General features: G+C 40.2%; 1 protein-coding gene across 2 annotated transcripts in view; it reads left to right on the top strand.

The window, feature by feature from the left end:
- The first annotated feature begins 6,813 nt into the window (after positions 1-6,813).
- Positions 6,814-13,900, top strand: part of rbm20 (RNA binding motif protein 20) — a 183,592-nt gene continuing 176,505 nt past the window's right edge. For both annotated transcript variants that reach the window (XM_069900081.1, XM_069900078.1), the window contains exons 1-4: positions 6,814-6,990; positions 8,799-8,870; positions 12,411-12,529; positions 13,277-13,479. The gene's annotated coding sequence lies outside the window, so the exon portion shown is untranslated. The remainder of the gene's footprint in view (positions 6,991-8,798; positions 8,871-12,410; positions 12,530-13,276; positions 13,480-13,900) is intronic.

Below are 13,900 nucleotides of genomic sequence, written 5' to 3'. Positions count from 1 at the left end.
TATTCTTTCCTTTTGTATTTTGTTTCAAAGAGTTGCAATAAAATGTTAGATAAGTGTTTTTAGATGTGCTTTGTGTCTAAATGTTAAATTAGTGTTCATCTATTGTGAGTGCACTCTTGTTAAATTGCAGTTCTGGGTCTCCCACAGCTCAGCTAAGGAGCTAATTTTATGCATTAATATCCCACGTCTGGTGAAAGTGAATTTTTTTTTGTCATGGAACAAACTGCTGATGTATCATGAGTGATATTTAAGATGTCCTCTGAGATGAGGGACTAGGCAAGCAACTAATTGATCAGACTGAAAAAATGTTAATGATCTGCAAAGTCTCAATTAATTTTAATGATAAATTATTGTTAAAAATCAAAATGTATATGGTAATATTATGGGTGGGGATAATAAGATGAGATTAAAAAATAATGGGGAAAGAAAATGTGGAAGGAAATTTATCCCAAGCAGCAATAGCCCATACCAGTGGACATCTGTTTAAGGTGAGTGAAGGAATGTTTAGGGGAGGCATCCGAGGTACATTTTTTACAGAGTGGTGGTGGAGGCTGGTGCAATAAGGACACAAAAAGAATAGATAAGCACATGAATGTAAGAAAACTAGAGGGTTACGGGCAGTGAAATTGGGAAGGGTTAAATTGATTATGGTATAGGTACATATAGGTCAGCATAACATAGTGGGCCAAAGGGCCTGCACTGTGCAGCACAATTCTGAAATGTTGACCACACATTCGTGAATAGCTTTCTGCCCTTCTATATTGATACTATCTGCCTGCATTAGGGCTGTTTCATTCTTTGCCTGTTCATGTGTCTGTCTAAATGCCTCCTATCTGTTGGTATTGTATCTGCCTCCAGAACCTCATTCCAGACTATTTAAAATCTACGTGTACAGATTTTTTAAAAAAGTCCTCTCTCACCTTAATTCATCCCTTTGGTATTTGACATTTCCTTCCTGGGAAAAAGACTCTCTCCACTCTATCATCCTTCTAATAATTTTTGTAAACTATCAGATTGCCCCATGGCCTTTCAGTGCTTCAGTGTAAACAATCTGACTTCGTCCACCATCTCCTTCTAGGTAGTACTCTAATCCAGGTAATATCTTGGTGAATCTCTCATCTTTCCTGTAATGTGGTGACCAGAACTGCACGTCGTACTCCAAATGTGGTGTAAGCAAAACCTTACACAGCTGCATCAAGAGTTCCCAACTAAATTCAAGGTCCATGCCTCTCATAATTCTGTGTACCTTTTATTGCATCAGATCTCAGCCACTTTCACTCCAGAGACAATGTTTTTCACTCTAACCTGGTCCTCCAATCTAGGCAATATCAAAAACTTGCTGTTTTGTTCAGGAAGGCATGTTACATTCAGATATTCAATGTACAAGCCTCCATTATAATTGTTTAATAAAAATAAGTCGAGTAACATTGGGAAATAATGAGTTAAATTACCTTCTCTGTGCTTTTGCTTATGCTAACTGCTGAAACTACAGGCTCACTGTGATCCATCCACAACTGAAAGATAGCTTCCTACAAGCACTTAAATGCAGTGTTAATTTTTTCATGCATTTTAAGCGTGGCGAGTTAAACTACTTCGATCTCAGCTGTGGCTTCACAAATTAAATGAATAATTAAGAGTAGGTGTATTACAGACATCTAGCACAGCTTGAGGCATTTTGACTAGCCATGCCTGTAGTAGCTCTTTAAGAGTTGGCCATTTGGTCCATCTTCCCTGCATTCTATGGGAAACAATCGATGGGTAGCAGCTCTTCCAATAAAACATGATTTTTGTTTTCTTTAATCTTATCTAAAGCCTTTTACCACCTGTTCCATCTTTGTGACTGACATGGAAAAACAGGCTGCTGTAAGATGGAGAGAAGCTTCTAATTGTGGCGTCAAATTCCATTTTTGAGGATACTTGCCCAAAGTACATCTTAAGGCTTCCAATATGACATTAAGCCAGGCAATTTTCAGGATGATTAATGGGTTACTTTTAATATTTGAGGAAGGAGCCAGCTTTGTGTTTCCCTTGAAAATTTGATACCAATGATCAGAAAGAGGGTCTTTCATTCTCCCATTCTTCAGTCGATGGTGAATTGTGGTTTTTTTGTATAATACATAAATATGCTGGAGTTTTTTTTACATTTGAAAAACCATTCCCATGAGATTAGGAAGAGTGACTTTGCCTGGCTTCTCACGGTTGATACCATGCTCTCCCACTGGTGTCACTAGTCGGGTGTGGACCACACTGGGTGACATCATCAAGGGGGGTGACCATAATAACTAGAAAGTTTTTGTGCAGTGTTTCAGCAGAAATTTATTTTTTATAAAAAGTATCCCTGTAGTTATAACAAAATTTTTTTTCGTAAGCCCAGTGTACATGTATCAATGTACCTACAAGACTAAAACCAAATGCCATTTCACTTTTTGGACCTTCTAATGCACTCTGGTCAGAGCTGTCATCATTAACCAATTGCAATGATGCTTCAAATCATATGGTTTTGTCTACACACTATAAGCATGCACTGTTGTTTTCATTGCTGCTAGTGTTTTTATAGTTGCTTTGTTCACATTTTCTGGTTTTAGCTGCAATATTGTAATTCATAGTGTATGTCATGTAACAATATAGTTTAGCATTACACACTGGGTGCAACCAACACTAATGATGCCATTGTGGTATCCCATGAGGAACTTGCAGAAACAAATAGCCACTAACTGATCTACATAACACAAAGTGACTGAAGTTCAAGGTTGGGCCAGGCTTTGCCTTCCTATCTGAGATGCCCGTTACAGGGTTGAATAATCAGCGGAGCCTTTGGTTTGTGGTTTTGGTTAGTTGTCCAGTCATTGCAAAATCAACATTTCATTCTATGATTTAGTCCCTATCCTGTGTCTAATTTTGCAATTGTATACAAGTTTTATACATTTATTATGTTGTGAATACATCATGTTCCTTGTGTATGATTAGGAAATAATTTGTGGGTTGGTTCACCAGCATATATTAAGAAATGATGCCATCATTACTATGTTACTAAAGATTTAAATTGCAGTTGGTCAGACGACTACAGGCTCTGATGCAGAGCACATGCTGTCATATCTTTCATAGAACAAATTTGGTTTTGAAATCTACTATACTCTGGTCACATTTAAAACAAAACTTTTTAAAGCATTTTTGGCAACTATTCAGGCTGACATATTTAGCGTAAGTGATAAATCTATCATCCTTTAAAGGGAAGAATTTTTTGGGGGGGGAGCAATATCTGGAAAGAATCTGCTTACTTTGTGTCTTAGGAATTTGAGCTTTAATAGTGGAATGCTCTGAAAAATATCAAAATGGGCCTCTCTATCATGAAGGACATCTATAACACTCGATGCAGGCAAAAGGCAATGAACTTTGTAAAGGATTCATGAACCCGTCACATAAACTGTTCTCCCTTCTGTCAGGCCCTTGTGTCCAGATTGAGCAACAGTTTTTTTTTCTCCCCAAGCCATCAGACTCCTGAATTCCCAGAACATACGTGGATAGGGTACTGTGGACTTTTACTGTACACATCTTAATGCTTTAATGTGTTTAACTTCTAACGTATATTTATGTAAATATGGTCCTGGAGAATTGCTATCTCGTCTTTACCATGTGAGCATGGTATGAACAATAAATAAAAGTGGCTTGATCTTATCATGCATAACTGCACATTTTTCCGATTAGTTTTGGATTTTATATTAGCACCAAGATTAATAGACTTTTTTAAAGAATATGCACACTGTTGCTATGTTGAGCAATTACACATCTTGTATTACGGGATGGTACGAAGAATTGTTGAATGTGATCGCCTGCCCTGTATGTTGTTAAATTTTAAAACACTGTTTCAATGTAGAGGTGTTGTCCGTTAATAGTAAGGCAAAGAAAACTCCAAGTTGCTTTTTAACCCTTTGGACCTATTTTTAACCTTGCATAATATATACCTAGCATTGGGTCCATGGGTAACCTATGGTACGAACACTGGTACAAATCAGCTGGTGATTGGGGATTAAAAACAAGTTCCGATAAACAGGGACATGGAGCCCAAAGGGTTAAATGTCATCCTGCAGGTAATTATTCAGTAAAATCTGGCCATCTCGTCTCTTATTTCTTAATTCCAGTTGAAACTTATTCCAGTTTCACTGATTTTAGAATTTCATTTAGAATCTGATGGAGTGAACACTCAGCAGAGTGTTTGGCAGCAGAAGAAATCAAAGGTGTTTGTCTTCCTTGGTCTGTTGTGTGAATTCAGTTGTGCAGACGTCTCCACAAGTTGGAGAGATTGAATTAGTGAATAGAGTAGGGAAAATGCAAGCCGTATATAAATATGAACATTTCAACAGAAAAATACTACAACGTAAGTGATAGATATTCTGTAAAGGCAGGATCTGTGGTGACTTTCTCTGGGTTGCAGAACCCCCAACTCTACATGGAACCTGCTGTTGACCAGCAGCAGCAATCATCAAGGATCCACACCATCCATCACATGCTTGATCTCGCTGCTACCATCAGGTAAGAGGTACAGGTGCCACAGTTCTGGAACGGCTGCTACCCCTTCATCAGACTCCTCAACAACAAACTCAGCGAGAGACTTATTTAAGGATTATTGATTTTTTTTCTTCTCTATTGCAGTCAGTTTTACATTTCTTTGTTTACATGTGTAAGTTGTTTCTTTTGCGCTTCCGATAAGTGGTAATTCTGCCTCTCCCTCAGGAAAAAGAATCTCATGGTTGTATGTGATGTCATGTATGCACTCTGCCAAGAAATCTGCTTCATTGGATGCCACTGAGTAACTTTCATATTAGTCTTGTATTCATTGGCTTCTGCTGGCTTTGGGGAGTTGAGTTCGAGCTCAGTGTCCCAGGGCACCAGACGAGGTGGTGTGATCATCACCTGCTTGCAGTCTCCGAAGGAACTTGCCTTTCCGTGGAGACCTCTTGCCAGTCTTTGGCAAGCAAGAGAAGACTTCACTGGACAACAAATCTAACGGATCAGAGGGAGCACTGCAATGTTGAATGGTCTTAATGCTGATGATCTATCAATCTGTATCCAAGTGGATGAAAGGGAACTGAGCAAGGATTTTGTCTGGTGGTGTGGGTGATATTCTTCCCTGAGCTAGTATGCAAAATAGCTTAGTATATTTTGAGTTCACATAAATTTGAATTCATATAAACTAACTATTAAAGGGATGAAACTATATGAAACACATGATTTATAAATCGGAGTATTGTTCAAAGGAAGCATCACTTTAATGAGTAGTGAGAAGAAATCTCTGGACCCCCGCCAGTGGGCTGATCTCGCCTCCCACCGTGCATCTTGGCGCCTCACAGTTCGGCCGGCAGCAACCTCCTTTGAAGAAGACCGCAGAGCCCACCTCACTGACAAAAGACAAAGGAGGAAAAACCCAACACCCAACCCACCAATTTTCCCTTGCAACCGTGCCTGCCTGTCCCGCGTCGGACTTGTCAGTCACCAACGAGCCTGCATACCCCTCCATAAATCATCGTCCGCGAAGCCAAGCCAAAGAAAGAAGGAGAAGTAATGAGAAGGTGAATGAAGTGTTTTAAACATTTCCAAATGTAGACATTATTTCAGTCTTGATTTAAATACTTAATTGAATTCTTTGTCTAATACACCAATTAAGTTACTATAGTCATTTATTGATAACCACCCAATATTCTCTGCACTAAAATATTACTATTAATACGTTACAGAAAATGAATGGTTCTGGAAAAGTCATAAGCCATCGTGCCATTGAAAAACAGGAGTACTTTACTCCTGGTGAACCAAAATTGATCAAACATCCCATCCCAATGTTCCAGGGTCTGAGCCAAACTTTCTAAACAAGCCGTAAAGAGTGTTTGTCCAAATCACAGTAATGCTGTTTTAAATCTCTGCAGTTTGGAAACTACCAAAGATTTACAAGCCCCCATTACCCTAGTCACAACATTCTTCATGCCACCCATGGAGCAGGGACAGAAGTCTTGGTTAAAGAACGGCTAATAGACTCTTCAACCTTCATCCTCCCTTTTGTTTACACTAATCATGGACTGTTATGAAACCACAAAAAGAACTACACTCTTGTAACACTTTTTTCTTCCACTATGGTAACAATATTAATTATCCATGTTTGTAATTATTATATATTTTTAAAATTTAAGGTATTTATTTAACTTTTTGAACTTTATGAAATATATTTTCAGTTGCAACAAGTAAGAAGGTTAGTGTGTATGTACAGTAAAACCCATGTTATCCAGCATATATGGGCATTGGTAGATGCTGGATTAGTGAATTTTCCAGTTGCTTGAGATTGAGTGTTGCATGAGTGGTGAACTATCCACTAGGGGGCGCCAATTTTAAACTTTCTTATTTTGTTACCTATTTATTTTCTGCGATTTATTTGCTAGTTGCTTGAATTTTGGATACAAGGTTTGTGATCACCATACACCATACAGCGCCAATTGGATCCAGGTCACAAGAGCTGTGAGACATCAACACCTTTTGCAGTGTCAGTGGCTTTTGTCTGCCTTGTTCCATTCCTGAGAGTGATACATCTCAGAATCGTCACTCGAATGCTGATAGCACTGGACAACGAAGATTTTGCGAGTGTATTTCATGGATTTTGAGCTGCTGATCACCAAAAATCATCTTAAAATTTTCCTATCATGTACCTTTATATATATATGAAAAAAAATTGTGATTTCCTATCTTTTTTTTAAGCATGCTTCAAGTTTGTAAAACCATGAAGTGCAAAATGTCACTGAAAATTCATTTTTTGCCTTCGCACTTAGACTTCTTCCCTGCTGATCTTGGTGAAGTCAGTGATGAACATGAAAGATCACACCAGGACATTGCAACCTTGGAAAAGCTGTATCAGGAATCCATCAATGCTGGCTGACTATTGTTGGATACTGACACAAGAGGCATCAGATTCTGAGTACAAATGAAAATCAATGGCAAAGCATTTTTTAGGTCAGTTCAACTTACGCAATGTGTATAAGTATAAGTAACTTACGCAATGTGCATAAGTCATTATATGATTAAATACTCTAAATTCAATGAGTTAATTTAATATTTCTCCAACTTCTTGCATGAATCAGCATATTACCTTTGTGTTCTGCTTGAGGTCTTTCATTATCCTTTTTTTCCAGAAAACAAACCTTTTTGGGGAAAACTTCTTGTCCAGTGTAATCTTTTTTTGTTTATTCCCTATTAAAGTATCACCGTTATGTTAACAATCAGGTGTCAAACATTTCTATAATGAACAGTTCAAAATCTTTTAGAGTGAAAATAGTATGAGGATGTTACAAACACAAGAGTGAAGGCAGCGGGATTTTTGTATTATAAAATGAGAACAAGATTTATTTGGGCAACTTGCAGATCGCTGAAAGATAAATAAAGAGAGATTGGCATTTAAAGTTAAAGAACAGCTGCAAAAAGATTGTGGATGTGATTAATTACCCATGGAGTGTCAGACAGACCTAGATGTCATTTTTACCCGAACCTGTTGTATCCCAGCCCACATTCCTATCAAATTCCCACCCATTCCCCCAACTCCACCACTCATTTGCCCTCCAGGGGCAATTTATTGCAGCCATTAACCCACTAACACGCACAGTTTTATGACTTGAGAAAACTGGAGTTCCTGAGGAAACACACGCAATCAAATTCCACAGAGTGCTGGAGATCATCATTGAACCCTGGTCACTGAAATGAGGGGCAGCAGCACAACATCTGTGGCACTATGCTTTACTTCATCCAGGTTAGTTGAGGCTGGGCTGTGGTAACTGACTTGAAAGGTACAAGGGGTGACAACCCTGGATATGTATTTGTTGTTTAAAAACGTGGAAGTTCTACAGATGCGTGGTGGAAAGTGTGTTGACTGGCTGCATCACAGTCTGGTATGGGGACACCAATACCCCTGAGGGTAAAGCACTGCCCAGGGCATCATGGGTAAACCCTCCCCACTACAGAGACTATCTACAAGGAATGCTGCTGTTGAAGAGCAGCGGCAATCATTAAGGATCCACATCACCCTTCACACAATCTGTTCTCACTGCTGCCATCAGGAAAGAGGTGTAGGTGCCACAAGACTCCACCAGGTTCGGGAACAGCTGCTACCCCTCCACACCAGACTCCTCAACAACAAACTTGCTCAGTTGGCCTTTTTCCACTGGCATCCCATTTAATTGGCCGTGCATTGACCCTGGATAGGAAGCCGTTTGCACTGTTTCCACTTTAACCGGAACACTGATAGCTTTTCCACTGAATGCAACTCATCCCCGGGGATCGGAGAGTCTACTTTTGAATGGAATGGATGGAAGTTGTCCTTTTTCCACTGGTTTGATATCGGCTCGTCGGTGTCGGCTGATGCCGGGGATGTGAGTAGGGGTAGAGGCTAATGTGCTGATTGTTTTCCTTTTCTACTGGTCTCTTAGCCGGCTAATTAGTGAGACAAGGTGCCAGTGGAAAAGGGGCTAGTGACTCATTCAAGAACCTCTTACTTTTGCACTTCATTGCTTTTCTTTCACAGTCAGTTTGTTTACATGTGCACATTGAATGCAGTTTTTTTTGGCACTGGCAATAAGTGGTAATTCTGCCTGGCCCGCAGGAAAATGAATCTCAGGATTGTATGTGATGTCATGAATGTACTCTGATGGATCTGAATTTATTTACAAACGGAGAACAAATACGAAACAGGAGACCGTTTGCATGCACACAAACCAATCGTCCAATGCGGAAACAACATTAATGATATTTTTTTCAATTCTTTGCTGTAGATGGTCAAGATCTCAAAAGAACACAGGAGAGAAGGGATCACTGCATCCTATGCCACATGGTTTATATTTAAGGTTAGAGGTCTTGATCTTTAAACGACCTATTTCTCAGACAGCGAATAGCTGTGCAGTATTTACTCTTTAGTATACATATCTTTTCTTGAGTACAGTTTTTTTTTCACTACCCATAAATAAAAATTCTGCCTAGCCTGCAGGAAAAAGAATCTCAGGGTTGTATGTGATGTCGTGCATGTTCTTTGACCGTAATCTGTACTTTGAACTTTCTGCTGCCTAGGAAAGGCAGTCAACTTACTGAAGGACTATTCACACCCTAGACACATTCTCTTCTCCCTCCTTCCATGGAGAAGGGTGTGAAATTACACACCAATATGGTGAAGTTCATTACCAATGCCTGCCTTTGTCAAGAAATGACTCCTAGGAAATGGTACAGGGTGTCACCTTGAATCTGTATTAGACAAACACAATTTTGTGCTTATGGGGAAGGTGAGTTGAGGAATTGCATGTGTTGTAAAAAACAAGTCAAAATGGCTTCGTCTCTGAATGCACACAAATGCACAGCTCATCAACATTCTGCAGCTCAACGAATGAAATGCAGGTTCCTTGATTCTAGTCATCATGGATTGGGTAGTTTTCCATTAGCTCTGAAGACTCCAGTGATAGGTTTGTTGGAGGTGAGGTGTAACATGTGGAGAGAAAGCAATGTGGTGCAATGGCATGCTTTGTTTGACATTGTTAGTTTGAATCTGTTGTAGACCTTTTGGATAGGAGCATGGCTTGCCAGAAAGTTTTAGATGTTAGAAATGATAACCAAAATCTATTCACTGGAGAATTTGAATAGGTTGTTCTACAGTCCTGGTGGCATGTTTACCATTAGCAGTAAACCTATTACAGCATCAGTTACCCAAGTTTAAACCTGGTGCTTTCTCCCCCTGACCTGCAAGGGTTTTCTCTGGGTGTTCCATTTTCCTCCCACCTCTAAAACATATAGGATTGGTAGGTTAATTGAGCTGCACAGCTTCCATGGGGCCCTTCTATTGTGCTGTATTTTTAAAATTAAAAAACACAATTTTCATCCCTTCTGAACTAAGCTGTTGAGAAACCAGGAACAGACCATGGGCAGTGGCAACATTTGCTTCAATCAAATCAAAATCATGATTTAAAAAAAAACAAAAATAGACTTTATTCACAACAAATTATATTCAGGAAGAAAACAATTCAAAGTTTCTCTGCATCCTTAGCTTTGTATCCAAACATTTCCATCCCTGTACATTGTTTCATTAATTTCTATTCTACACCACTGTTGCCACCACTGTTGCACCTTGTCATTACACCCCCCTCTGTTGTTTGAGAGGCTTCCCCTACGTCTCAGGCCATCAATGCCTAGTAACGGAAGGACTCTACACTGTGGTCCTTTCCCACGGCACTTCTCACATTGGCTGCACCAAGATTTAATGTGCCCCTCAGCACGCACTCCTGCAGCTTGGAATGTGCCAGCTGGCAGCATTCCCTCTCCGGCATCTCCATGTGCTGAAAGACCACTGGTGGATTGAACTGAAAAACATTTCAGGCAAAGTCCTGGGTTTTCAATGTTGCAATTCTATTTGCTGTTCACCTCCAGTCATGTGTATAGGCACTACTTTGATTGGATCCCCCATTTGATTCCATGGTCTTATGAGAATAAAATAATTGACTTTATTTAGCTGTTCAGTTCAAGTGACGAATTCAGATCTTACTAACCCATCGACAGAAGTAAACACAACTGAAGAAGGAGAAAAGCCATTTTTTTCCTTTATGGGACAAAGTCCAGTGGGCACTAAATCCTCTGTGAACATCAGAAAATATCCACTCAACAGCAGCACTGTGAGGCTCAGCCTTGCATATGCAGAGTTTAGACCCAGAGAAAGATAACAGGGCAAGGAATAGAGGCTGTGGAATCATGAATGGAATTAATGTATAAAACCATGCTCCATTCATTTCCATTGAGAAGTGATACTAATTCAAGACAGTAAACAAAATTGTTGGAGAAACTCAGCAGGTCATGCAGCATTCAGCAACAGATAACCTACGTTTTGGGCCTCACCCCTCCAGGAGGGATCCCATTACTTCCTACCTGGGTGAATACGTTCGAAGTCAAGATGACTCAGCATTTGACGAGAGCTTATTTCATTCCTGGATTTTTGAAATATTGGATGCAAGGGCATCAGGATTTGGTTTGGAAGAAAGCACACCAGTTTATGGAGGTTTAGTATGACATCGGAAACTCTGGCAAATTTTTACATATGTGTGCATCACGGTCTAGTTTGGAGACACCAGTATCCCTGAGCGTAAAGACCTGCTAAAGGTGTGGACACAGCCCAGGACATTACAAATAAAATCTTCTCCACCAATGAGAACATCTACAGGGAACACTGCTGATGGACAGCAGTGGCAATCATCAAGGATCCACATCATCCAGCACACGCTCTGTTCTCACTGCTGCCATTAGGAAAGAGGTATAGGTACGGTTGCCAGATTTAGCTCCTTTGGCACCAAATGGCAGAAATGTGGTGCTTTCTTGAATCAGTTGGTGGTAGAAAATGCCGATTGGCGGATTTTTGGCAGTTTTAGAAGATTATTCGGGGTTTTTTTGGTTCTGTTGGTGCTTTTCACAACTTTGTAAAATTTATTTTTTTAAATCTCTGGTGCCAAATCTGGCAATGGTACCACAAGACTCGCACCACCAGGTTCAGGAACAGCTGCTCCCCCTCCACCATCAGATTCCTCAACAACAAACTCAATCAGGAACTCATTTAAGGACTCTTACTTTTGAACTTTGTTGTTGTTTTTTCTCTCCCCATTGCATAGATTATTTACAATTCGTTATTTGAGTACATTTTTTTTGGCACTACCAATAAGTGGTAATTTAGCCTCGCCCTCAGGAGAAAGAATCTCAGAGTTGTATGTGATGTCATGTATGTACTCCGACAATAAATCAGAAATCTGATTTGGTTAACAGCAAAGCAGTGTTTTGAGCATTGGTGTCAACTTTAATGCATGCTTTGCAGTGCATCCACTGTAGCAGCAGAGGGTGCCGTTGTGTCTCAGTTCCATTTGCCCGGTTTGTAAAGTTCATGAGAACGAGTTTATTGGTGCACACAATGGACATATATGAACCAAAATTCTTACTTGATGCAACCATACAAGAACTTACAAAAAAAATAAATACAGTGGTGTACTTAGTTGAATTAAATAGAGACAATAAGTACAAAAAAGTAAATAATAAATATTCACAGTGCAAGAAAATAAGCGACTTTGCTTATTTTCAATGGGGGTCTTACAGCCTCTCTGGGGGCCACAGCACATTAAAGTACATTGATGAGATGACTGACACCATGTAAAAAGTTTCTGAGCAGTTTTTCCTGTACTGTAAATAACTTGATATGAGATGACTGACACTATGTAAAACTTTTGTAAATGACTTACTCAATAGGATTGAAACGGTGAATGTAAAGTCTGGAACAGTATTTGGTCTTGTATATAATTTATTGCAAATTTTAAAAAGCATGTTTTCTTTACCCCTCATAACATAATATTTTACTTGTGTTTTTCATCCAGTCAGGTGGAGAGATGTACGGAAGAAACTAAAACTTGACTCCTTCACGGGGAAGAAGGCCCATAAACTTTGAGCAGAGTCCTGGGGAGGCCATAGCTGAAAAAAAGATTGAGAATGGCAGGTGCAGACAATCCTTTTGTGGTATCTGAGCACTCCGTCACATAACAAGGGGAGGTTCAAGAGCCTGATAGCTGTCGAAAAGAAATTGGATGTGCTGAAGTTCAGGTTTCAGTGCCTTCTGCCCGAAGGGAAGAGGTGTGACCAGGGTAGTGGGGGTCCTTTACGACATTGGCTATCTTCTTAAGGCAGTGCCTCTCAAGGATATATATAATGATTGGGAGTTGGGAGCCTGTGATGGACCTGGCTTTGTTTGCTATCTGTTAGAGCTTTCTGCATTTCTGGGCATTCAAATTCCACTGCCATTGCAACTTCCACTGTGGACCTGTAGAAATTTGATGGGCAAGCATTGTGTTGGTATCATTTACTAAGAAAAAGTCTGTCGACCTGTTTCAGGCCTGCAAGAGAACAACTACTTGAGATTTTGTCAAAAATAATTAACTGTAAGAGTGCCAGTAATTGAAATAAAGTAATTGATCTTTGCAATCCTGCTATTCTTTTGAGCAAACACTGCTGGGACTGAAAGCTGTGATGCATCCAGACATGATACTTTCTCTGGTGCACCTGTAAAAGTTGGTGGGAGACCTTGGGGGGGTCATTGCTAATTTCCTCAGGCTTCCAAGAAGCCTTTAGTGTTTTTTCTTGGTTGTAACATCGACATGATTAGTGATGTTCACTTTTAAGAACTTGACACTCTCCACCACCTCTACCTCAGCACTGTTGATTTATGTTCCTCTTTGTTTCCTGAAAGCAATAAAAACACAACGAAATACTGGAGGAACTCAGACGGCCTTTTAGCTTCCATAGGAGACAAAGATACATTGCCGATGTTTCGGGCCTGAGCCCTTCTTCAAGGAATAAGCAGAACGAGCAAAAAGCAGGAAATCTCAGAATACAGATGGTGCCAGCTGGGGTAGGGGTCCGGACCAACAAAAGGATATGATAACAGGAGAGGTGAGAATTGGTTATGTCTGTGTAAAATGAGACGGGGAAAAGAGAGAGAGAGAGAGCTGGGGGGAAAGTGACGGGGGACGATGTGAGGGGGGGGGTGTTGATATTAATGCCACCCGGTTGCATGATGCCCAGTCGGAAGATGAGGCGTTGCTCCTTCAATTTCCAGGTGGTCTCAGTCTGGCAGTGCATGAGATATACACTCCCAAATTGCCAGGCATGTCAGCAATGGAATGGGATGGGGCATTGAAATGGATAGCCACTGGGAGATCTACGCTATTGCAGCAGACAGATTCTGAGTGTTGTCATCTGGCTTCGGCCAGATAAAGGTCAGTGTGCCAGACCACAATGGCGTCACCCTTGTCTGCAGGTTTGAAGCTGAGGTTTGAATTGGTGCAGAGAGAGTGGAGGTCTTGATGTTCTG

Source organism: Narcine bancroftii, chromosome 10 (genome assembly GCF_036971445.1).
Source record: "Narcine bancroftii isolate sNarBan1 chromosome 10, sNarBan1.hap1, whole genome shotgun sequence".
Classification (NCBI taxonomy): Eukaryota; Metazoa; Chordata; class Chondrichthyes; order Torpediniformes; family Narcinidae; genus Narcine; species Narcine bancroftii.
The sequence above is the reverse complement of the archived record's forward strand: the minus strand, read 5'-3'. Positions and strand labels throughout refer to the sequence as shown.